General features: G+C 35.9%; 1 protein-coding gene and 1 pseudogene across 5 annotated transcripts in view; both read left to right on the forward strand.

Moving 5' to 3' along the window:
* Positions 1-25481, forward strand: part of ANKS1B (ankyrin repeat and sterile alpha motif domain containing 1B) — a 1053061-nt gene that overhangs the window by 119672 nt on the left and 907908 nt on the right. The gene's annotated exons all lie outside the window — the stretch shown is intronic.
* LOC113255875 (60S ribosomal protein L11-like) lies at positions 7523-18236 on the forward strand (annotated as a pseudogene).

The following is a 25481-nucleotide window of genomic DNA, read 5'->3' on the forward strand; positions in this document are numbered from 1 at the left end:
TATTAGTTTCAGGAGTAGAATCTTGTGATTCATCACTTACATGTAACACCCAGTGCTCATCACAACAAATGCCCTCCTTAATGCCGATCACCCACTTAGCCCATCCCCCCACTCACCTCTCCTCCAGCAGCCCTGTTTGTTCTCTATAGTTAAGAGTCTCTTATGGTTTGCCTCTCTTTCTCTGTATTTATCTTATTTTATTTTTCCTTTCCTTCCCCTATGTTCATCTGTTTTGTTTCTTAAATTCTATATATGAGTGAAATCATATGGTGTTTGTCTTTCTCTGACTTATTTCACTTAGCATAATATACTCTAATTCCATTGACATACTGCAAATAGCAAGATTTCATTCTTTTTGATGGCTGAGTAATATTCCTGTGTGTTTGTGTGTGTGTGTGTGTGTGTGTGTGTGTGTGTGTGTGTGTGTATGTATACCACTTCTTTATCCATTCATCAGTTGATGGACATTTGGGCTCTTTCCATACTTTGGCTATTGTTAATAGTGCTGCTATAAACTTTGGGGTACATGTGCCCTTTTGAATCACTATGCCTGTATCCTTTGGATAAATACCTAGTAGTACAATTACTGGGTCATAAGGTAGTTCTGTTTTTAACTTGTTAAGGAACCGCCATACTGTTTTTCAGACTAGCTGCACCAATCTGTATTCCCATCAACAGTATAGGAGCCTACCAACAATTTAAAGGAGAATTAATACCTGTTCTTCTCAACCTATCCCAAAATATAGGAGGAAGGAAAGCTTCCAGATTCATTCTTTGAGGCCAGCATTACCATGATGCCAAAATCAGATAAAGACATTACAATAAAAGAGGATTATATGCCAGTATCTCTGATGAACATTGACAGAACAATCCTCAACAAAATACTAGCAAAGTGAATTCAATAACACAGTAAAAACATTATTCACCACGATTAGGTGAGTTTTATTCCTGGGATACAAAGGTAGTCCAGTATTTGCAAATCAATCAACACGATCACATGGATAAGAGAAATGATAAAAACCATGTGATCATTTCAGTAGATGCAGAAAAAACATCTGACAAAGTACAACATCCATTCATGACAAAAACCCTCAACAAAGTAGGTTTAATATAAAGGCCATATATGAAAAACCCACAACAAACATCATACTCGATGGGGAAGAACTGAGAACTTATCTGCTAAGGTCAGGAACAAAACAAGGATGCCTACTCTCACCACTCTTATTGCACATAGTACTGGAAGTCCTTGCCACAGCAATCAGACAAAAAAAATGGAATAAATGGTATGCAAATTGGTAAGGAAGAAGTAAAACTTTACTATTTTCAGATGACACACTATATGTAGAAAAGCTTAAATGGTGCCTGGGTGGCTCAGTCTTTAAGCATCTGCTTTCCGCTCAGGTCATGATTCCAGGGTCCTGGGATTGAGCCCCCCATCGGGCTCCCTGCTCAGTGGGAAGCCTGCTCTCTCACTCCCCCTGCTTGTGTTCCCTCTCTCGCTGTTTCTCTCTGTTTCAAATAAATAAAATCTTAAAAAAAAAAAAACCCTAAGGACTTCACCAAGAACCTACTAGAACTGATAAATGAATTTGGAAATTTCATAGGATACAAAATCAATATACAGAAATCCATTGCATTTCTATACACTAATAATGAAATAGCAGAAAGAGAAATAAGAAAGCAATCTCATTTACAATTGCACCAAAAAATAGTAAGAATAAATTTAACCAAGGAGGTGAAAGACCTGTACTATTCATTCATTCATTCATTCATTCATTCATTCATTCTTAATTTTTTAAATTCAGGTAACATATAGTACATCATTAGTTTCAATTGTAGTGTTCAGTAATTCATCAGTTGCGTATAATACCCATTGCTCATCATATCATGTGCCCACCACCCATTTACCCCATCCTCCCACCCACCTCCCCTCCCCTCCAGCAACCCTCAGTTTGTTTCCTAGAGCTAAGAGTCTCTCATGGTTTTTTGTCCTCTCTGATGACTTCCTATTTGGTTTTTCCACCCTTCCCCTATGATCCTCTGTGCTGTTTCTTAAATTCCACGTATGAGTGAAACCATATGATCATTGTCTTTCTGATTGACTTATTTAGCTCAACATAATAACCTCCAGTTCCATCCATGCAATATAATTGGTAAGTATTCATCCTTTCTGATGGCTGAGTAATATTCTATTTCATATATACACACCACATCTTCTTTATCTCTTGACGGACATCTGTGCTCTTTCCACAGTCTGGCTATTGTGGACATTGCTGCTATAAACATTGGGGTGCAGGTGCCCCTTCAGGTCACTACAATTGTATCTTTGGGGTAAATACCTAGTAGTGCAATTGCTAGGTCATAGGGTAGCTCAATTTTTAATTTCTTGAGGAACCTCTACATTGATTTCTAAAGTAGCTATACCAGATTACATTCCCACCAACAGTGTAAGAGGGTTCCCTTTTCTCTGCATCTTCACCAGCATTTGTTGTTTCCCGTGTTGTTAATTTTAGCCATTCTGACTGGTGTGAGGTGGCATCTCATTGCGGTTTTGCTTTGTATTTCCCTAATGCTAAGTGATGTGGAGCATTCTTTCATGTGTCTATTGGCCATTTGGATATCTTCTTTGAAGAAATGTCTGTTCATGTCTTCTGCCCATTTCTTGACTGGATTAATTTGTTCTTTGGGTGTTGAGTTTGATTAAGTTCTTCATAGATCTTGGATACTAGCCCTTTATCTGGTATGTTATTTGCAAATATCTTCTCCCATTCTGTAGGTTGCCTTTTAGTTTTGTCAGCTGTTTCCTTTGCTCTGCAGAAGATTTTTATCTTGACGAAGTCCCCGTTTTTGCTTTTGTTTCCTCTGTCTTTTGAGACATGTCTAGTAAGAAGTTGTTGTGGCTAGGGTCAAAGTGGTTGATGCCTGTGTTCGTCTCTAGGATTTTGATGGATTCCTGTCTCACATTTGGGTCTTCCAACCATTTTGAGTTTATCTTTGTGTATGGGGTAAGGAAATGGTCCAGTTTCATTCTTCTACGTGTGGCTGTCCAGTTTTCCCAGCAGCATTTATTGAAAATACTGTCCTTTTTCTGTCGGATATTCTTTCCTGCTTTGTCCAAGATTGGGGAAGTTCTCAGCTATGATTGGTCAAATATACCTTCTGCCCCTCTTTCTCCCTTTCTCTCTTTCCTCTTTCTCTGGGACCCCAATAATTCTAATATTGTTTCACTTTATGGTATCACTGATTTCTCGAAGCCTCCCCTCATGGTCCATTAGTTGTTTTTCTCAATTTTCCTCAACTTCCTTCCATACTATCTTCTTGTCTTTTATGTGACTGGCTCTCTCTTCTGCCTTATTTACCCTAGCTGTTAGAGCATCAGTTTTAGACTGCATCTCAGTTAAAGCGTTTTTAATTGTGACCTGATTAGATTTTATTTCTGCAGTAAGAGATTCTCTGGTGTCTTTTATGCTTTATTCAAGCCTGGCTAGTAACTTTATAATTGTTATCCTGAATTCCAGCTCTGACATTTAACTTATATCCATGTCAATTAGATCTGTTGCAAAAAGTATTACCTCTTGTTCCTTCCTTTGTTGTGAAATCCTCCTCTTAGTCATTTTGCCCAGAGAAGAACGGATGAATGAGAAAACAAAATAAAAAATATCAGCCATGACCCAAGTGAAATACACACTAGACAAATCTGAATAGGTCAAAAACCAAAAAAGTACAGAAAAGGAAACAAAAAGAGTTAGGGGAAGTGAGAGTATAATCTCTCAGGTGGACAAAACAGGGTGATCCACTTGGTCCTGTGTGTATCTTGGTCTATTAGAAGACACTAAATCCCAAAATTGTAAGGAAAGCTATATATATAATTTAGGTATATATTTAGGCATATATTTATATATATAAATAAATTGAATACAGTGAAAGGAAGCCAAAAATGAAGAATATATCTATAAAATGTAAATGTAAAAATGAAAGTTAAAACAAGACAAAAAAAAACAAGAGTTGATAAAATAAAAAACTAGTTGAAAAGGATAAAAAAAGAAAAAAGAAAAGGAAAATTTTAAACTGAAAGATAAAAGAATCATGATAAAGAACATCAAATTCTGTGTACTATTTTCCCCTAGTGCTGGAGTTTTGCAGTTCTGTATGCTCTGTAAACTTGGTATTTGCCTGATATTCCAGTCCATTTTCTGGGGGGGGGGGGGGCTGCTTCACTGATTCTGAGGTGTCTTTGCCTGGGTGTAATTGCGGTGCTCCTTGCCAGCAGGACAGGCTCAGTGTAAAATGCTTGGGGTTGTTCTGTGTGGCTTTTGTTCCCTGAAGGCTTTCCACAGTGCTTTAGTGGATGCAAATAAAATGGTGCGCCGTTATCTCCAGTCCCGAAGCTAAGATTGGGTCCCAGTCTCTTCTGTAAAAAAGCAGTCTTCACTTTTGTGTGTTCCAAACTCTGCAGATTCCTGTGGTGCACACTTGTGCTGTTCTTCGGGGGGGGGGGGTGCAGAGGGGGGAGGGTTGCCCCGTTTCTGCCCTCTGCCCCCACCTGGAGAGTGGTCACCAGATCATGTGCAAACCCATGCCACCCCTTTGGGGAAAAGGCAGAGAGTCATGTTTTTACCCTTTGCAGGACCCCCACATGGATAGCTGTCTCCTGATTGTGATACAGTTCAGGGTTTATGGCAAACTGAGCTAAGAGCCCACTCCCAGTCTCCCTGACTGCAGCCGGTTTCCCTGCTCCAGTGCTTGGGAACTCTGCCAGCTCAGGCACCCTTGTTTTTTCTGTGAGCCTGGGGATCCTGAGACCACAGTGTTCCACCCAGGATTCTGCCCTGCTTTGCCACCCCAGCTCCTTTCAGGCAGGGATGTCTGCACTGGAGCAGACTTCTAAGAGTTCTGATTTTGCACTCTGCTGCTAAATCACTTTCTGGTAGCTGTCTTACGGAGGCTCTCCCCGCCCCCTCCCCCCCACTGCTGTTTATCTTCTGATATATATCTCCTTAGATTCACTTCTCTGCATCTTGCAGAAAGTGGTTGCTATTCTTGCAGCAATGTGGTTGCAGAAAGTGGTTGCTGTTCTACTTGTAGAATTCCAGCAATCTTTTCTTAAATCTCAGGTTGAATTCATAGGTGTTCAGAATGTTTTGATAGATACCTGGCTAAATTCAAGAGAGCAAATGAAATGAGGTCTCCTACTCTTCCCCCATCTTGCCTCCCTCCTTAAAACATGTAATCTTTAAACTATAAAATACTGTTGAAAGAAATCGAAGACAACACAAAGAAATGGAAAGATATTCCATGCTCATGGATTGAGAGAATAAATATTGTTAAAATGTCTATACTTCTCAAAGCAGTCCACACATTTAATGTAATCCCTATCAAAATACCAACCGCATATTTCACAGAACTAGAACAAACAATCTTAAAATTTGTATGGAACCACAAAAGACTCCAAATTGCCAAAGCAATCTTGAAAAAAGAAGAACAAAACTGGGGAAATCACAATCCCAGATTTCAAGATAAACTACAAAGCTGTAGTAATCATAACAGTATGGTACTGGTACAACAATAGACACATAGATCAATAGAACAGAATAGCAAATGTAGTAATCAAAACAGTATGGTACTGGCACAAAAACAGATAGATCATTAGAACAGAATAAAAAACCCAGAAATCATGATTACATCTTCAATTAATCTTCGATAAATAAGGCAAAAATATCCAATGGGAAAAAGACATTCTCTTCAACAAATGGTGTTGGGAAAACTGGACAGCTACATTCAAAAGACAGCTACACTTTCCTACACCATACACAAAAATAAACTCATAATGAATTAAAGATCTAAATGTGAGACCTGAAACCGTAAAAATTCTAGAGTAGAGCACAAGCAGTAATTTCTCTGATATTGACCATAGCAACATTCTTCTAGATAGGTCTCCTGAGGCAAAGGAAACAAAAGCAAAAATAAACTATTGGGACCATATCAACATAAAACTTCTGCACAACAAAGCAAACAATAGAACTAAAGACAACATACTGAACGGGGAAAAGATATGCAAATAACTTATCCAGTAAGGGGCCAGTAGCTCAGATGTATAAAGAAGTGATTACAACTCAACACCAAAAAATCCCCAAAAGGCCCAATTAAAAAATGGGCAGAAAACATGAACAGACATTTCTCTAAAGAAGACACCGAGATGGCCAGCAAACACATGAAAAGATGCTTAACATCTCTCATCATTAGGGAAATGGAAATCAAAACTGAATGACAAAGCACCTCACACATGTAAGAATGGATAAAATCAACAACACAAGAAACAAGTGTTGGTGAGGATGTGGTGAAAAAGGATTCCTTATGCACTGTTGGTGGGAATTGTGAACCTGTACAGCTTTGGGGAAAACAGTATGGAAGTTCCTCAAAAAGATTAAAAACAGAAGTGCCATATGATCCAGTAATTCAACTACTGGATATTTACCAAAGAATACAAAAACACTAATTTGAAAAGATATATGCACCACTGTGTTTATTGCAGCATTATTTACAATAGCCAAGTTATGGAGGCAGTGCAGATGACCATGGATAGATGAATGGATAAAGGCCATAAAATCTTATTGAATCTGTAAGAAACCATAGTTACAAGGAAACCAGTAAACATAAATCACTGTTGATAATATGGTTGTCAGATATAACACAATTATTAAATGTTTCTGTAATGTCATAAAGAGGAAGTAATGGTATGGCATTAAAATTCCACACTATTTGATCAAGCCTTTGGGCTGAAAGTAAGAGAAGAAAAATGCAAATTATACTTTGTTAAGAATGAACATAGTTATAATTTAATTCTTGACATCAATAAGAAATACAAGTTTAATGTATTTGTAAAAACTAAAAGACTGATAGAAATAAAATGTTTGAAAACTGAAGAAAGAGTACGAAGAGTAGGAAACGAAAATAAAGACTACATAAATTTCAGTCACAAGAATAATACCAAATGTGAACATATTAAAAGTCAAAGCTTTTCAGATTGTAAAACAAAGAAAGCCAACTGCAGTTATGGCTGTTTTTAAGAGATGTAGCCAAGATAACGTGACAGAAATAGAAGGAAAATAAATGGCTAGTCAACACCTTACCAGTTAAATAGAAAGAAAGAGAAAACTTAGGTAGCAATATTAATAGCCAACAAAATATAATTCAAAATGAAGAGTATTATATAACATTAATGATAAAATATGGTAATAATAAAATATGTAATCCATAAAGATGATATGTCATTCTTTTGCTTAACTGAAAAACAAAATGTGAGGCAAATTTAGAAATACAAAGACAATTATTTTTATTTTTAAAGATTTTATTTATTTATTTGAGAGAGAGACAGAGATAGAGAGAGAGCGCATGAGTGGGAAGTGGAGGGAGAGGCAGGCTCCCAGCTCAGTGGGGCTCGATCCCAGGACCCTGAGCCAAAGGCAGATGCTTAACCGATTGAGCCACCCAGGTGCCCCAAAGAAAATGTGATAATAGTTCAATGACAGACTTTGTCTTCCTGTTCTCCACCATAGAGCAAGATCAAGGTGAAAAGGAGAACCCCATGCAGGAACTTTGCATCCACATGCTCTGCCTCAACATCTGTGTGGGGGAGAGTGGAGAGAGACTGAGTCAGGCAACCAAGGTGCTGGAGTAGCTCACAGGCCAGACCCCTGTGTTCTCCAAAACTAAATACACCATCAGATCCTTTGGCATCAGGAGAAATGAAAAAATTGCTGTCCGTTGCACAGTCCATGGGGCCAAGGCAGAAGAAATCATAGAGAAAGGTCTAAAGGTGCAGGAGTGTGAGTTAAGGAAAAATAACTTCTTGGGGTGCCTTGGTGGCTAAGCGTCTAACTCTTGATTTCAGCTTAGGTCATGATCTCAGAGTCATAAGATCAAGCCCCCTGTTGGGCTCTGCGCTCAGCAGGGAGTCTGCTTGAAATTCTTTCTCTCCCTCTGCTCCCCCCATCCCTGCTCACATGTCCGCTCTCTTTCTCTCTCTAAAATTAAATAAATAAAATCTTCATTAAGAAAAGGAAAAAATAACTTCTTTGATACTAGAAACTTTGGTTTTGGAGTCCAGGAGTACATCAATCTGGGGATCAAATATGACTCAGGCATTGGTAACTATGGCCTGGATTTCCATGTGGTACTACTCTGAGTAGGCTAGTTTTCAACATCACTGATAACAAGCGCAGGACAGTCTGTGTTGGGGCCAAACACAGAATCATCAAAGAGGAGGTCACGTGCTGGTTTTATGATAGGACACCTTTCTTGGCAAATAAATTCCTGTTTCTATCCAAATTTTGATGATGGAGTACACAAGATAGGTTTATAGATGGTATGACTTATGTAATTAAGAAGTTTTAAAAATATATCTCACCTTTAAGAACAACGAATATACTTTTTAGTGCTCATATAACATAAGAAAACTACATACTAGTTTTCAAAGAACATCTAAAGAAATTTGAAGTTGAATAATTATACCCTCTGACTATAATGTGTTACAACTAGAAATATATTATTAAAAGGCAACAAATCTAAGCACTTATAAATTTAAAAGCAAGCACTGATTTTCGGTATAAAAAGGAAATCAAAATTGAATTTTATAAACTATATGTGTGTAATAATTGAAAATATGACTTGTCAAAACCTAAGTGATATGGACAAAATCCTACTCAATAGCAATGTCATAGCCTGTAATGCTTTTATTTTTAAATAGGAAAGAATAAGCATTCAACTAAAGAGCTAGAATAAAGAATATAATAAAAAGTTGTATGGTTGAATTGTTACAGTTAAGAACAGAAAATAGTAAATTGGGGTGCCTGGGAGGCTCAGTCAGTTAAGTGTCTGACTCTTGATTTCAACTCAGGTCATGATTTCAGGGTAAGATCAAGGCCCACATCAGGCTCTGTGTTGGGCATGGATCTTGCTTAAGCTTCTCTTTCTCCCCACCGCTCCCTCCTGCCCCAGCACATTCTCTCTCTCTCTCTTAAAAACAAACAAACAAACAAACAAACAAAACAAAACAAAGAAAACTCCAGAAAGTAGTAAATTACTAAGTAAACAAGTCATGAATAAATAACTCATCTGGTAGATGTTTGATAAAAATAAAGCTACTAACTCTGTCTTTGAATATGACAATAAAATAGACCCATCCAGGCAAACCCAAAGAAAAAAATAATACAGAACATTAGGCATGAAAATGGTGATGGAATTGCAAGTATAGAAGATAATAAATAAAAATATATATAGTTTTTAATCTATAAATTAGAAAACATAAATGGAAATAATTGACTTCCTAGAAAAATGTCAATTAGGTGTCTCAGGTGACTGTATTGATAATTCAGTAACCATAGAACACACTGGAAATTTTTAGGATTTACTCCACAGAAGCACTAGTCCTAGATTATTTTACGTTTGTTCTTTCAAATTTTCAAGTAATAGACAATTTCGTTTCTCTGTTAGTTGATTTATTCTGGAGATTAGAAAAAGACAGAAAACTCTTCAGTTAACTTAACTCTGATACCAAAACTGAAATGAAAGAGATAAGAAAACTGGAGACCAATTTTACATATGAATAAGGATGCAAAATCCTAAATTACAAAGAGTAATCCAGGATTATATTAAATCTATATATATGTATACCACGGGGAGACAGACTTACTTCTAGGAGTATAAAGATGGTTCTTACCAGGAATTGAATATGTTAATGTCTTAAAAGGGAAAAACCTATATGATCGTCCTGAATAATATACTAAACAAATTTAACAAACCTTAAGAGTATTCTGGATTAGTCTTTCTATAGAAACGATGATTAGTCTGTGTCAGGCACTGATCTAGCACTTTACATGGACCGTATAATGTAATCTTCCTAACAACCCTGTGAAGTAGCTAGTACTGGTTTGCTTATTTTATAGATAAGGAAACTGAGGCACAAAGTGGTTAGATAATCCTATCAACGTCATGCAGTTACAGATGGAACCAACATTTGAACTTTGAATCCTAAGTCTGTGTTTTTTATCCATTATTCTATTCTTCGTCTTTTTGTTCATTACTGACAGAACAAATGTTTCCTTTAATGTGGTGGAAAGGTATCCATGAGAATCCGATAGCAAACATCATACTACATGGTATAAAATGCCATAAAATTTATCAACAGGACAAGAATGATCCTCTCATTATTTTAGTGGTTCTAGTAAACGCAGTTGTTTAAGAAAAAAAAAATCTGGGATAAGGTCGGCTGATTAGCAATTCCATCTGCCACCTGAAATCCCCTTTGCCATGCAACATAACAGTCACATACTCCAAGGATTAAGGTATGGGATATCTTTGGGATAACATTATTCTGCCTACCACAGTACCTTTGGAAATACTGTTATTTAAGAAGAGAATGAGGATAAGAAGAAAACTTGCCACCAAAATCAATGTTTGCATAACAGTGAGAGATTAATCTGCCTTGTCAGTTGGTTTATTTTTCAGGAATTATATATCCAGGTGAAGAAGAGAAGATGAGGGCTGGGAGGAATATGTTTTATACTTTTAGTACTAGTGACAAAGTTGAAACTAGGTTGAAATAGATGCTCTAGTTTTCCTCTCATGTTTTCTCAACTCTGTGGTTCTCTGCATGGTTTCAAATTCTTTCTCATATTCTAAAATCCTGTTTTGTGGCATATACTATATATATGTAGTAAAGAGATCATAAGTTGCGGGATTATAACTAAAGGAGTTATTTCTGCTCATAGTTGGCCAGTTCTGGTTTGCTGTGTGAATATGTTATTGAAATATGCATCAAGCAATTCAAGGTGCATATTATTCATTAGAAAATGTGTGATTATGGGGCGCCTGGGTGGCGCAGTCGTTAAGCGTCTCCCTTCGGCTCAGGGCGTGATCCCGGCGTTCTGGGATCGAACCCCACATCAGGCTCCTCTGCTGGGAGCCTGCTTCTTCCTCTCCCACTCCCCCTGCTGTGTTCCCTCTCTCGCTGGCTGTCTCTCTCTCTCTCTGTAAAATAAATAAATAAAATATTAAAAAAAAAAAGGTTTGGTTATTGTAATTTTGGCTATGGTGTTTCCTATGTAAACCCACTTATGTAAAATGTGCATTTATAGTCTCCATTTTGACTGTGTACTAGGTCTGTTACATAGTTTTGCCTAAAAGATGAGAAATTGTTACATTTTCTGTGACTTATTCAAATGAGCCATTTATTTACCATAAAGCCAATGTTTTCAGTTACTTTTAGAAAACATTTTAAATTATCAGAGCTAATCTTAAGTTTTCTCTTTTTCCCTGGAAATAATAGGACCTTCCCTGTGTTGTACAGTGAAGTAGCCACTGTTCACCTGTGGTTATCAAGCACTTGTAATATCGCTAGTCTTAATTGCAGTGTTCTATAAGTGTAAAATCAACTCTGATTTTGGAAACGGTACAAAAAGGAATGTAAAAATACTTCAATTTTATATTGGATATGTGTTGAAATGATAATATTTTGAATATGCTAGATTAAAATATATTAAAACTCATTTCTCTCTTTTTAATTTTTTAATGTGGAAACAACTGGAACTTCTTTAAATGTGGAAACATTAACTGGAAACTTTATATTTACATGTATGGCCACATTATTCTAGATACATTTGATTCATATGAGACACTTCCAATGATAATAGAAGTTCATGATAATAAAATTATATCATCACTGTAGAGATGAGAATTTACAGTGCTCCAAAGCATGTGTATGTCTGTTCGGTTCATCCAAAAATGGAAGCAAACTATTGAGATACAAACTACAAAGAAGAGGGACTTTGTTTTGCATTGCTTGAAATTATCTGATGTGTTAGAAGACCATTCCTACATATTTTGACCCCGCCTGAAGCATTTGATGCATATCCTCTATGAGTCTATATCTGGAACCCTGGAGTGATTTCAAGTGTCAGGAGTCAAGAAGAGAATCAAGAAAAGCTGAAACAGTCTTGACTGCTGGGTATTTACCACAGATACAAATGTAGTGATACAAAGGGACACCTGCACCCCAGTGTTTATAGCAGCAATGTCCACAATAGCCAAACTATGGAAAGAGCCCAGATATCCATCGACACATGAATGGATAAAGAAGATGTGGTATATACGATGGAATACTACTCAACCATCAAAAATGAAATCTTGCCATTTGCAATGACATGGATGAAACTAGAGGGTATTATGCTATGCATAATAAGTCAATTAGAGAAAGACAATTATCCTATGGTCTCACTTACATGTGGAATTTAAGAAAACAGAAGATCTCACATGTGTAATTTAAGAAAACAGAAGATTTATTTATACAAATAAAATAAGATAAAATCGGAGAGGGAGATAAACCATAAGAGACTCTTAATCATAGGAAACAAACTGAGGGTTGCTGGTGGGGAGATGGGTGGGGGGGATGGGGTAACTGGGTGGCGGACATGGAGGTTATGTGGTGTAATGAGCACTGGGTATTATATAAGACTGATAAATCACTGACTTCTACCTCTGAAACTAATAATACACTATATGTTAATTAATTGACTTTAAATTTAAAAAAAGCTGAAGCAGTCTTATGTTGCTGGTGGATATTTCCCATAAGTTGGTAGAGGGTGTAATGATCAATTTGTGGAGTTGCTGTGCCTAAATCTTACTATACTTGCGAATATTGGCCCAAGAAACTCAGGCTTACAGTTTATTTATGAACAGTCTTCTCTGGTATGTGAAAGCTCAGGGAGTAAAACATTCTGACTCATGACTGTCCTGATTATTTGAAAGTTCTATAGAAAACCTATTTTGTTTATGTTTGTTCTAAAACATACTAATCCAGTTTGTTGCACAAGTACAAATACTTAACAAAGGAAATTAAATCTTTGGTAATTGGGGATCTCTGATTGGCTCAGAGCATTCGTCCTGGGCAAGAATTCCTACAAACAGAATTTAAAATATTGATAAGTAGGTATAGGAGTTGGAATTGAGTGCATATTAGATTAACACCAAAAATCTATAAATCGCCCTTTTTTGGGATTACGTAATAAGCATTTACAACTACTTAGAAACTCTTGCATTTTATAAAACAAATCTATGTTAATATGGGCCCTCTTTTTAAATTTGCGGATTATTGTTGAGAAACAAGAGGAGTGCAGTGCAAAAAGTTGGAATGAAGTAGAACATTAGCACGAAGCTTGAGCTTTTAACCATCAAGTTTTATTTTTTATATTAAGTTTTTAGTTGGAAGCTTTGGGTCTGGCTTATTTATAGTGTTTCAAATATGTGTGAATGTGCTATGGATACATGGATATGTGCCTACTGGCTCTGTCAATAGGTGCAGTCAAATATATTTACATATATGCTAAAATTCTATGCTAAACTTCATTGTTTATAAAAAGATTGTATGTATCCACATCCATTCTATTTAGGAAAGCAGACATGCACTAGAGATTTTTTTCATGCTATCATAATTGTTTTTTTCTGATAATGGTGAATGGAGAATGGAATGGGTAAATCAAATCTATAGACTCTGAATCTAATTTTAGTTATAAATATCAGTATCTCCCCTTATTAACTATTTATTCTTAAAGATTTATTTGAGAGAGAGTGCGCGAGTGCATGCGAGCGAGTATGGGGGGTAAGGGGAGCAGGAAAGAGAAAATCTCAAGCAGACTACTTGCTGAGCTCAGAGCTCCACGTGGGGCTAAATCTCATGACCCTGAGATAATGACGTGAGCCGAAATTAAGAATTGGATGCTTAACCTGCCAAGCCACCCACATGCCCCCCTTACTAACTATTTATAAGGTTTTATAACGTGCAGGACATTTTAGAAATAGTTTGAGCTAATTTACAGTATTTTCTCATTTCTTTTCCATCCTTTGCTGAATGTATTCCTGAGCAATATCGTGTTTTAGTTAAGCTTAACTGAAGCTTGGCTTTCCCCAAAAGACACCCCTCCCTTGCAGTTCTCTCTAATGGAAATATCTCATCATCCATGCATTTCATTCATGGTAGAAACTTCATTCTTTTGCTCTTATCCTGTCATATGCATACCTTCTCCCATAGGTTTTATTTTAGATACATCTATTTGAATTTCTTCCCTCTTCTCTTTCCACCATTGTATCTCCATTAGTTAGATTTCTTTGTTCCTTCCCTTGACTTATTAGCCTGACTCCCTGTCACCAATTTGTTCACTCTGTTCACCTTCCAAATGTTACAAGAACTTTCATTCTAAAACACTGATCTGAATATCTTTCTGCTGCTTAGTATCTTTCTGATAATACTTCTTAATTCCAGGTTGCTTGCAGAATAAAGACTAAGTTTCTTGACATGTTATAAGGGTCTTCACAGTCTGGAGTAAACCTGTGTTTTCTCCCCTTGTTTTTATTGTCTTTTTGTTTTTCTTTGAAAGTGAATACATAATAATTTTGACTCTTCAAATAATTCAGAGGTGAATTTTGTATTTTTGCATACATTTTTCTATGTTACTGCAAATCTTATACAATGGAAACAATAATGTGTGGATATAAATGAGTTAATAATACATGTAAAACATTTAGGACATTAACACACAATATTCTGCGCTTTGCTTTTTTCACTTAATATGTTTGGTTAACTCTCAAGGTCAATACATAGAGATCAAACTTATTTACTTTGTTAGTTGACATTCCATGGTGTGGGTGAATCTTAATTAATTTTTGCCCTTTTGATGAGCATTCATGAGCTTTCTCTTTTATAGTATTAAAATTATATGGTAACTGGTTTTGTATCTGTAGTCTTCATATTAGTACTCTTATTTCATAGGCATCTAGAGGAATTTGCAGAAAAAAATTGTGAAACAAGAAGCAGTAAGAGGATCTATGTACCACCAATTATAAATAATACTAAAAACCTATGATTCTGGTGCCAGGATAGAGAAATCAATGAATACAGGGAAACACCTAGAAATAGATGAGCAATGCATGTAAGAATTTACTATAAGAAAAAATTGGTATTTGAAAGATGAAAGAAAAGGAAAAATCATTCAATAAATAGTCCTGAAAAAATGTTTTAATGACTACCTCATACCATTTTGTATCCCTTCCCTCAAATTTGCCTGTTATTTTGTAGTCCAGAGACCATGAGTTTTATCCATTATAGAGAATAAATCTCCCATTCTGCTGTTCCAAGAAGAGGAGGGGATCTGTGAATCTAACTGATTTAGATTTTCAGCCAATGTTGTTGCTTATTTCAGTAGTGTTCCATCGTATGGGTATGTCACAATTTATTTACCCATTTACTTGTTAATGAACATTTGAGTTATTTCAGTTTTAGATTATTGTAAATAAAGCTTTATGAATATTTGTGTATAAGTCTTTGTGTGGACATATGCTGTCATTTCTCTTGACTAAATACCTAGAATGGAATTGCTGATTGTATAGTAGTTATATGTTTAACTTTTTAAGAAACTGCTGAATTGTTTTCCTGAGTGGTTGTACTATTTTATGTGCCTACCTGCAGTGTGTGAGAGTTGTAGTTTATTTAAACCCCTGTCAACATTGATATGTGAAGTCCTTTTTATCATGGCCATTCTAATAGATATGACTAGTATCTCATGCTTTCAATTTTCATTTCTCTAGAGACAAATGATTTTGAGCATCTTTTCATGTTTTTACTTGCCATCTGCATATCTCTGTTGTAGTGTCTGCTTCAAATCTTTTGCCCACTTTTTTTCTCATTAGGTTGTTGATTTTCTTACTAGTGTATTTTAGGATTTCTTATCTGGATTAAAGAATATATGGGAAATGTGATTTGCAAATGCTTTCTCTCAGTTCATTTCCCTTTTATTCTCTTAATGGTGTCTTTGAAGAGCAGAAACTCTTAATTTTGATGAAGTTTTAGTTTGATTTTCTTGTGTAGGACATTTTGGTGTCCTATCAAGAAATCTTTGCTTAACCTAAGGGCACAAGATTTTCTTGTAGAAGTTCTATGTTTTTAAGTTTTGCTTTTAAATATAGGATTCCTTTTAAAGTTAATTTTTAAAGTTAATTTATTTTGGCCTAAGGATATCCATTTGTTTCAGCACAATTTTTTGAATTCTTTAATGAATTGCCATTGTGCCTTTGTCAAAAATCAATCGCATGTATGTATAGGTCTAAATATACTCTCTATTCCTCCATTCTGTTCATTGATTTATCTTTAATACTGTACCATCTGTCTTGTTTACTGTATAGCTTCATCATAGTCTTAAAATCAGGTAGTATAAGTTTCCAACTTTGTTCTTTTTCAAAGTTGCTTTGGCGAGTTGAGGTCCTTTATATTTCCACATGAATTTTAAAATCGGTTAGTTTCTACAAAACAAGCTTGCTGGGATTTTGATTGAATTACATTGAGTCTCAAGATCTATTTGTAGAAAATTAACATCATAACAATATTGAGTCTTCTGATTTATGAACTTGGTATTATCTCATCATTTGTTTAGGTCCTCTAACTTCTCTCAGTATACATGTTTACACATCTTTTTCAAATTTATTCCTAAGTATTTCATATTTTTCATGCTATTGTAAATAGTATTTTTTATGTTGACAATATCATTTCTTAACAAATATTTATTATTTAATGAGAAAAAAGAAGTGGACTAGGGAACATTTGTTGTAACATTTATTGCTTTGCACAGCACTCTTCTACCCTTTAGGAAATAATCCAAGAAAATGGTCCTAGTAGAGGCTGCCAATCAAGGCAACCTACCCTCTTGGCCATAGGGTTGGGCATACCATCCAAGCCAATCAGCATCCTTCTACAAGATTTTCCAGTACTTGGGCAAGTGAATGGTAGAAGGAAGATGACAGTTCCTCTCCAGGCAATGAACTGTTAGGATACACTATCCTGGACAGTGATTCAGCAGTCTTATACAATACCCAGTACTCATGTAAATGGTATTTTTTAAACAAAACTTTGATTTCTGATTGTTCTTTGCTAGTATATAGAAATACAGTTGCTATCTGTCTATTGAATTGTATCTTGCAGCCTTGCTAAACATACTTCATTTGGTTGAATGTTTATTGGAGCAAGCTTTTCTTTTTTAAAATGTTTTGTCTTGAATAATTTTATATTTATAGAAGTATCGCAAAGGTAGGTCAGAGAGTTCCCTGTACTTTTCACACAATTTCCCTAATTAAACACAATTTTTAATTTTAGGAGCTTTTTTTGTAGGTTACTTAGGGTTTTCTATATACATGATTGTTATTTTCAAATAAAGAGATTTTCTTCTTTCTTTATAATATTGATGCTTTTTATTTTTCTTGTAATTGCTTTTCTAGCCACTACTTTGGTCAGAGTCTCTGGTATATTTCTTGGGGGTGTTAGGGCTGGGTACAGTGTACTTAATGGTGATACATGACATAATTAGGTTTCCTAAGGGTCTACCCTTCTTCAGGGGGTCTGGGATGGAATCTGTTGAGGATGGGAGGTTCTTGGTGTGTTGGGGGATTGAGTTGGGTCAAGGACTACCCAGCAGCAGAGGGCCTTTCTCTTTTTCTCGTGTTCTTGCTGGGGATGTTGGTGCAGGGGGCACGTACTCCTGGTAGGCCATATAAACCATAAGGTCCACTGACCTGTTGCTGTAGCCAAATTCATTGTCATACTAGGAAATGACCTTGACAAAGTGGTCTTTGAGGGCAGTGCCAGCCCCAGCTTTGAAGGTGGAGGAGTGGATGTTATTGTTAAAGTCACAGGAGACAACCTGGTCCTCAGTGTAACCCAGGATATCCTTTAGGGGGCCTTCTCATGCCTGCTTCACCACCTTCTTTGTGTTATCATATTTGACATTTTTTTCTAAATAACAAGTCAGATTTATGACCATCACTTTGGTAGTGGGGAAGGAGAAGACCATGTGATTGAGTCTCCCATTCAGCTCAAGGATGATCTTGCCCACAGCCTTGGCAGTGCCAGTAGATGCAGGGATGATGTTCTAGGCAACCCATGCTACAGTTTTGCAGAGAGGCCATCCACAATAAGTGTTCTGGGTGGCAGTGATGGCATGGACTATACTCATGAGTTCCTCAGTGATGCTAAAGTTGTCATGGATGAACTTGACCAGGGAGGCCAAGTAGGTGGTGGTGGAGGAGGCAGTGTTGATGACAGTCTTAAGGGAGTTGCTATCATGGTTCATGCCCACTCTAAACATGGGGGCATCAGCAGAAAGGGCAGAGATGATGATCCTTTTGTCTCTAAGTCTTAAATGAACCTCAGCCTTCTTCAAGGTAGCAAAGATACCAGTGGACTCCATACTGTATTCAGCACCAGCTTTATGCCATTGTGATGTTGGTGGTATCTAGTTCCTGAAAGATAAAGATGGGCTTTTCATTGATGCCAAGCTTCGCACTCTCAACCTTGATTGTGCTGTTGAACTTGTCATGGGTGGAATCATACTGGAATACATAGACCAGGTATTTGAGATCAGTGAGGGGGTCAATTCTGGTGACAGTGTTTACTTTGTCAGAGTTAAAAGGAGCTCTGGTGACCAGGTGCCCAATATGGACAAATACATGTACTCTGATCTTCATCATTGTGTCTCAGGGATGATGCAGAAAAGGATGCAGCTGTCTATCAAATGAAGAGGAGCAGAGAGGCTTCAGTTACGAGGTTGAATAGAAGTTGTGTGAACAGACATCCTTGCCTTGTTCTTGATCTTAAGGGCAAAGTCTTCAGTCTTTCATTAAATGTGATGTTAGCTGTAAGTTTTTTGTAGATGACTTTTACCAGGTTGATGAAGTTTTCTTCTATTGCCAGTTCAACAGTTTTTATTAGGAATTGATGGTGGATTTTGGCAAGTTCTGTTTCTGCATTTATTGACATAATCATATGACTTTTCTTTTATAGTCCTTTAATAAGATATATAAAGAATGTTAAAACAAACTTGTGTTCCTGAGATAAACTATATTTCATTATGATATAGTACCCTTTTTATATATTGTTGGGTTCAACTTGCTAAAATTTTATTGAGGATTTTGTATCTATGTTGATGAGTGACATATTGATCTGTAGTTCTCTTTTGTCGTATATCTTTGTCTTTTCTCACAGAATGGTAATCTCATAGAATGTTAGGCATTATTTGTGTCTCTTAAATATTTTGCAACCATTTTTGTAGAATTGGTAAATGGTTGGCAGAATTTCTTTTGAAGCCATATGGACCTGGAGGTTTCGTTTTGTGGAGAATGTTTTTAACTAAAAGTTCAAATTCGATTTCTTTAATAGATTTCGGACTATTCAGGCTATTAATTTCTTTTTGAGTGAGTTTTGGTAATTTGTGTTTTTTAAGAAACTTGTCCATTTCATCTAATTTTCTGATTTCTTGGTATAAAGTCATTGATAATACTCTCCTACTACTTGTTTTGTATCTTTAGAATATGTAGTGATGTTATCTCTCTTTCTGGTATTGGTAATTTGTGTCTTCTAGAGCAGTTTAGCTGTAGATTTATCAATTTTGTAGTTTTTTTTTAAAGAATCAGATTTTGATTTCATGATTTTCTCTATTGTTATTCTATTTTCTGTTTCCTTTGGTTTCTGCTGTTCTTTAATATTTACTTACTTAGGGCTTAATATGTTCTTTTGTTTGTTTCTTAAGGTGAAAGCTGAGGTCAGCAATTTGAGACCTTTCTTCTGATCTAATATTGACATTTTAATGCTATAAGTTTTCCTTTAGGTACTGCTTTAGTTGCATCCCAGAAGTTTTGATATTGTGTTTTTTTCTTTTTCAGTTTGAAATATCTCCAGCTTTCTTTTTGAGATCTTCTTTCATCTACATGTTGTTTAGTTTCCAATATTTGTGGGGTTTCCAGATACTTTTCTGTTAATGATATTTAATTTAATTCCACTGGAGTCAGAGAACATATTTTGAATCATTGAGATTTGTCTTATGACATACAATCTGGTATATTTTGGTACATGTCATGTGTTTATTTGAAAAGAACATGCATTCAACTGCTATTGGGTAGAGTGTTCTATAAATGTTAGTTATTTAAGTTGGTTAATAGTATTATTGAGACCTTATATGCCCTTATAATTTTCTCTTTACTTGTTCTATCAATTACTGAGTGAGGGGTGTCGAATCCTCAAGTATAGGTAGAAAAGTCTATTTCTCTTTGCAGTTGTAACAGTTTTTGCTTCATGTATTTTGAAGTTCTGTTATTTGATGCAAAAAACATTTAGAATTGTAATGTCCTCTTAATAAATTGGGTTATCATCATGAAATGATTTTCTCTATCCCTTGCTCTGAATATTTTTTGCTCTGAAATGTACTTTATCTAGTGTTAATATGGTTATTCAGGTTTCTTTTGATTAGTGTCAGTATGGTTTTTCTGCCCTTTTACTTTTTATCTATTTGTGTCTTTCTATTTAATGTAGGTTTCTTGTAGTGAGCATATAGTTGGGTCTCCATTTTTTTTTTTTTTAAATCCAGTCTGACAGTTTTTCCTTTTTAACTAAGGTAATTAGACCATTTACAGTTAATGTAATTATCCATGTGGTTGTATATAAATTTACCATCTTACCATCTGCTTTCTATTTCTCCCATCTATTCTTTGTTCCTCTTTTGTGCTTTCTTTGCCCCTTTTGGATTTTTTTTTTAATGATTTCTTAGGCTAGTTTAAATGAATACATTGTATTTAACATTTTTGTCTCACTTATGGCTTTATTTATTTATTAAAATAATCTTTAAATTTTTTTATTTATATAATTTAGCACACATTTACTAAACAGCTATTATATTGAGTGTTTAAAGAACGAATTTTACAGAAGGTGAGTCTTGATCTAGGCTTTGGAGGAATGGTAAGATATGATTGATTAGAGAATCTTACAGGTTAATAGAAGGGTGCGAATAAAGGCACATAATACCTTATGAAATTAATAGGACAAGATTGGATGAGCTTAGCAAAAGGAATAGAAGTACAAATATTCTGAGAATATCCTAGGAAATTGAAATGCTTCAAGGACTATATATATATATATATTCATTTAATATTCATATATATATTCATTTAAAAGAGATAATCATGTGTTTCTTCAATTCTGGCTGAGGGGTTCACATTCTGCAAGCAATCTTTTTTTTTTAATTTAAATTCAATTAATTAACATATAATGTATTACAAGTTTCAGAGGTAGAAGTCAGTGATTAGTCAGTCTTATATAAAACCCAGTGCTCATTACATCACATGCTGTCCTTAGTGTCCATCACCCAGTTACCCCATCCCCCAACCCCTGCCTTCCAGCAGCTCTCAATTTGTTTCCTATGATTAAGTCTCTTATGGTTTACCTCCCTCTCTGATTTCATCTTTTATTTTTTCCTCTCTTCCCCTATGATCCTGTTTTGTTTCTTAAATTGCACATATGAGTGAGATCATTGGATAATTGTCTTTCTCTGATGGCTTATTTCGCTTAGCATAATGCCCTCTAGTTCCATCCACATCGTTCCAAATGGCAAGATTTCATTTTTTGAAGGCTGAGTAGTATTCCATTGTATATACCACATCTTCTTTATCCATTCATGTGTCAATGGGTATCTGGGCTCTTTCCCTGGTTTGGCCATTGTGGACATTGCTGCTATAAACATTGAAGTGCAGGTGTCCCTTCAGATTACTACATTTGTGTCTTTGGGGTAAATTCCCAGTAGGGCATTTCCTGGGTCATAGGGTAGCTCTATTTTCAACTTTTTGAGGACCCTCCATACCGTTTTCTAGAGTGGCTGCTTCAGGTTATAGTCCCACCAACAGTGTAAGAGGGGTCCCTTTTTTCCGCATCCTTGCCAATATCTGTTGTTTCCTGAGTGGTTAGTTTTAGCCATTCTGACAGGTGTGAGGTGGTATCTCATTGTGGTTTTGATTTGTATTTCCCCGATGCCGAGTAATGTGGACCACTTTTTCATGTATCTGTTCGCCGTTTGGATGTCGTCTTTGGAGAAATGTCTGTTCATGTCTTCTGCCCATTTCTTGATTGGATTATTTGTTCTTTGAGTGTTGAGTCTGATAAGTTCTTTACAGATTTTAGATACTAGCCCTTTATCTGATAAGACATTTGCAAATATCTTCTCCCATTCTGTTGGTTGTCTCTTGGTTTTGTTGACTGTTTCCTTTGCTCTGCAAAAGCTTTTTATCTAAATGAAGTCCCAGTAGTTAATTTTTTTTTCCAGTAGTTCATTTTTGCTTTTGTTTCCCTTGACTTTGGAGACATGTCTAGCAAGAAGTTGCTGCATCTGAGGTCAAAGAGGTTGCTGTATGTGTTCTTCTCTAGGATTTTGATGGATTCTTGTCTCACATTTAGGTCTTTCATCCATTCTGAGTCTATCTTTGTGGGTGGTATAAGGAAATGGTCCAGTTTCATTCTTCTGCATGTGGTGTGCAATTATCCCAACACCATTTGTTGAAGACTGTCTTTTTTTCATTGGATATTCTTTCCTGCTTTGTTGAAGCTTAGTTGACCATAGAGTTGAGGGTCCATTTCTGGGTTCTCTATTCTGTTCCATCGATGTGTGTGTCTGTTTTTGTGCCAGTACCAGACTGTCTTGATGATTACAGCTGTGTAATAGAGCTTGGAGTCTGGTATTGTGATGCCACCACCTTTGGTTTTCTTTTTCAATATTCCTTTGGCTATTCGGGGTCTTTTCTGGTTCCATACAGATTTTAGGACTATTTGTTACAGCTCTGAGAAAAATGTCAGTGGTATTTTGATAGGGATTGCATTGAATGTATAGATTGCTCTGAGTAGCATAGACTTTTTAACAATATTTCTTCTTCCAATCCATCAGCATGGAACATTTTTCCATTTTTTTGGGTCTTCATCAGTTTCTTTCATGAGTGTTCTATAGTTTTCAGAGTATAGATTATTTATCTCTTTGGTTAGGTTTATTCCTAGGTATCTTATGGTTTTTGGTGCCATTATAAATGGGATCAACTCTTTAATATCTCTTTCTCTGTCTATTGTTAGTGTATAAAAATGCAGCTGATTTCTGTGCATTGATTTTATATCCTGCCATGTTACTGAATTCCTGTATGAGTTCTAGCAATTCTGGGGAGGAGTCTTTTGGGTTTTCCACATGGAATATCATGTCATCTAAAAACAGTGAGAGTTTGACTACTTCTTTGCTGATTTGGATGCCCTTCCTTCCTTCCTTCCTTCCTTCCTTCCTTCCTTCCTTCCTTCCTCTCTCTCTCTCTCTCTCTCTTTTTTTTTTTTTTTGTCTGATTGCTGAGGCTAGGACTTCTAGTACTATGTTGAACAGCAGTGGTGAAAGTGGACATCCATGCCGTGTTCCTGACCTTAGAGGAAAAGCTCTCAGTTTTCCCTAATTGAGAATGATACTCACTGTAGGCTTTTCATAGATAGCTTTTATGATATTGAGGTATGTTCCCTCTATCCCTACACTGTGAAGAGTTTTAATCAAGAAAGGATGCTGTACTTTGTCAAATGTTTTTTTTCTGCCTCTATTGAGAGGATCATATGGTTCTTGTCCTTTCTTTCATTAGTGTAGTGTATCACATTGATTTGTAGATGTTGAACCATGCTTGCATCCCAGGAATAAATCCCACTTGGTTGTGGTGGAGAATCCTTTTATGTACTATTGGATCCTGTTGGCTAGTATCTTGGTAAGAATTTTTGCATCCATGTTCATCAGGGACATTGGTCTGTAAATCTCCTTTTTGAGAGGGTCTTTGTCTGGTTTTGGGATCAAGGTAATGCTGTCCTCATAGAAAGAGTTAAGAAGTTTTCCTTCCGTTTATATTTTTTTGAAGAAGCTTCAGAAGAATAGGTATTAATTCTTCTTTAAATGTTTGCTAGAATTCTCCTGGAAAGCCATCCAGCTCTGGGCTTTTGTTTGTTGGGAGATTTTTGCTTACTGCTTCAATTTCCTTGCTGGTCATGGGTCTGTTCAGGTTTTCTATTTCTTCCTGTTTCAGTTTTGGTAACTTGTAAGTCTCTAGTAATGCATCCATTTCTTCCAGATTGCCTAATTTGTTGGCATGTAGCTGCTCATAATATGTTCTTATAAATTGTTTGTATTTCTTCAGTGTTGGTTGTGTTCTTTCCTCTTTCATTCATGATTTTATTTATTTGGGTCCTTTCTCTTTTCTTTTTGATAAGTCTGGCCAGAGGTGTATCAATCTTATTAATTCTTTCAGAGATCCAACTACTTGTTTTGTCCATCTGTTCTACTTTTCATTTGGTTTCTGTTTCATTGATTTCTGCTCTTATTACTAATTCTCTTCTCCTGCTTTAGGCTTTATTTGCTTTTCTTTCTCTAGCCCCTTTAGGTTTAAGTTTAGGTTGTGTATTTGAGACCTTTCTTATTTCTTGAGAAAGGCTTATATTGCTATATACTTCCCTCTTAGGACTGCCTTTGCTGTGTCCCAAAGGTTTTGAACAGTTGTGTTTTGATTTTCAAGGACTGATTTTAAAAAAAGAATATTAAAAGCCTAATACTCTCAATGAAGTTGTAAAACATATGCACATTTTATCACTTTCCTGGTTTAACTGTCAAACTTTTTGAGTCTCATGAGGTAAAGTACCATTAAACAAAATAAATCATTGTATGGAAATAACGTCAAGGCCTAAGTAAAGTTAGAAGCTGAGAATTGACTATATTTGGCTTTTAGTTTCCTCAGACCTTCTTAATTACCAAATAAATTGTCTTATTTTCATCTAACTTGACCTCTTCCTTTCTTTTTGGAACACTTTCCTGTTTTAAATTGTGTAATGCATTCTCTTGGCTTTATTTCTACTCCTGCACAACTCCCGGTGTGCTTCTTATAAACTTTTCTTCTACTGGATCCTTATTGTTAATTGTCCATGGTTTTTTTGTCTGTCCTACATTTCTTTCATTTTTCTTTTTCTCACTAGTTGTTTTATATAGTTTCTCTGAGAGTTTTAGTGAGGGCTAGGAGGTTTTCAGATTTTGAGCTGCCTTATATTTGGTGTTGCCTACCCATCTCAGGCTTGATTTTTTTTTTTTTTTAACCTAGGGATTGATAGATTTTATCTAATACCAACCTTTGAGAGTAGGTTTCAACTTTTCCCCTTATATAAATTTTCTGCTTGAGGTATTTTGAGTCTAAAGGCCTCCCTTTTACAGAGTCTGGTATCAGGTACTCACATGATTTTAACTTTTACTTAATAATTTGTCTTATGAATTCGTTGGACTGTCTTCTAACTAATAGAATACATGCTGGTATTGTGTACTTGCAGCACCCTAAGAGCTTTATAGATGTTGATTATATAGATCTCACAAGAACACCATAAGTTAGTAGTATTATTATCATCTCTATTTTATGGTCAAGGAATGAAGTTCAGAGAGGTTGAATACATTATCCAGGGCTACCCACATCAAGTAGTGGAGCCAGGCTTTGAACTCAGGTAGTCTAACTTCAGAACCATGCTTCTAAATATATATGTATTTTCATAGTCTTCTGGAAAGCCTTACTTGTATGTATGTTGG

Source organism: Ursus arctos, unplaced genomic scaffold (genome assembly GCF_023065955.2).
Source record: "Ursus arctos isolate Adak ecotype North America unplaced genomic scaffold, UrsArc2.0 scaffold_21, whole genome shotgun sequence".
NCBI lineage: Eukaryota > Metazoa > Chordata > Mammalia > Carnivora > Ursidae > Ursus > Ursus arctos.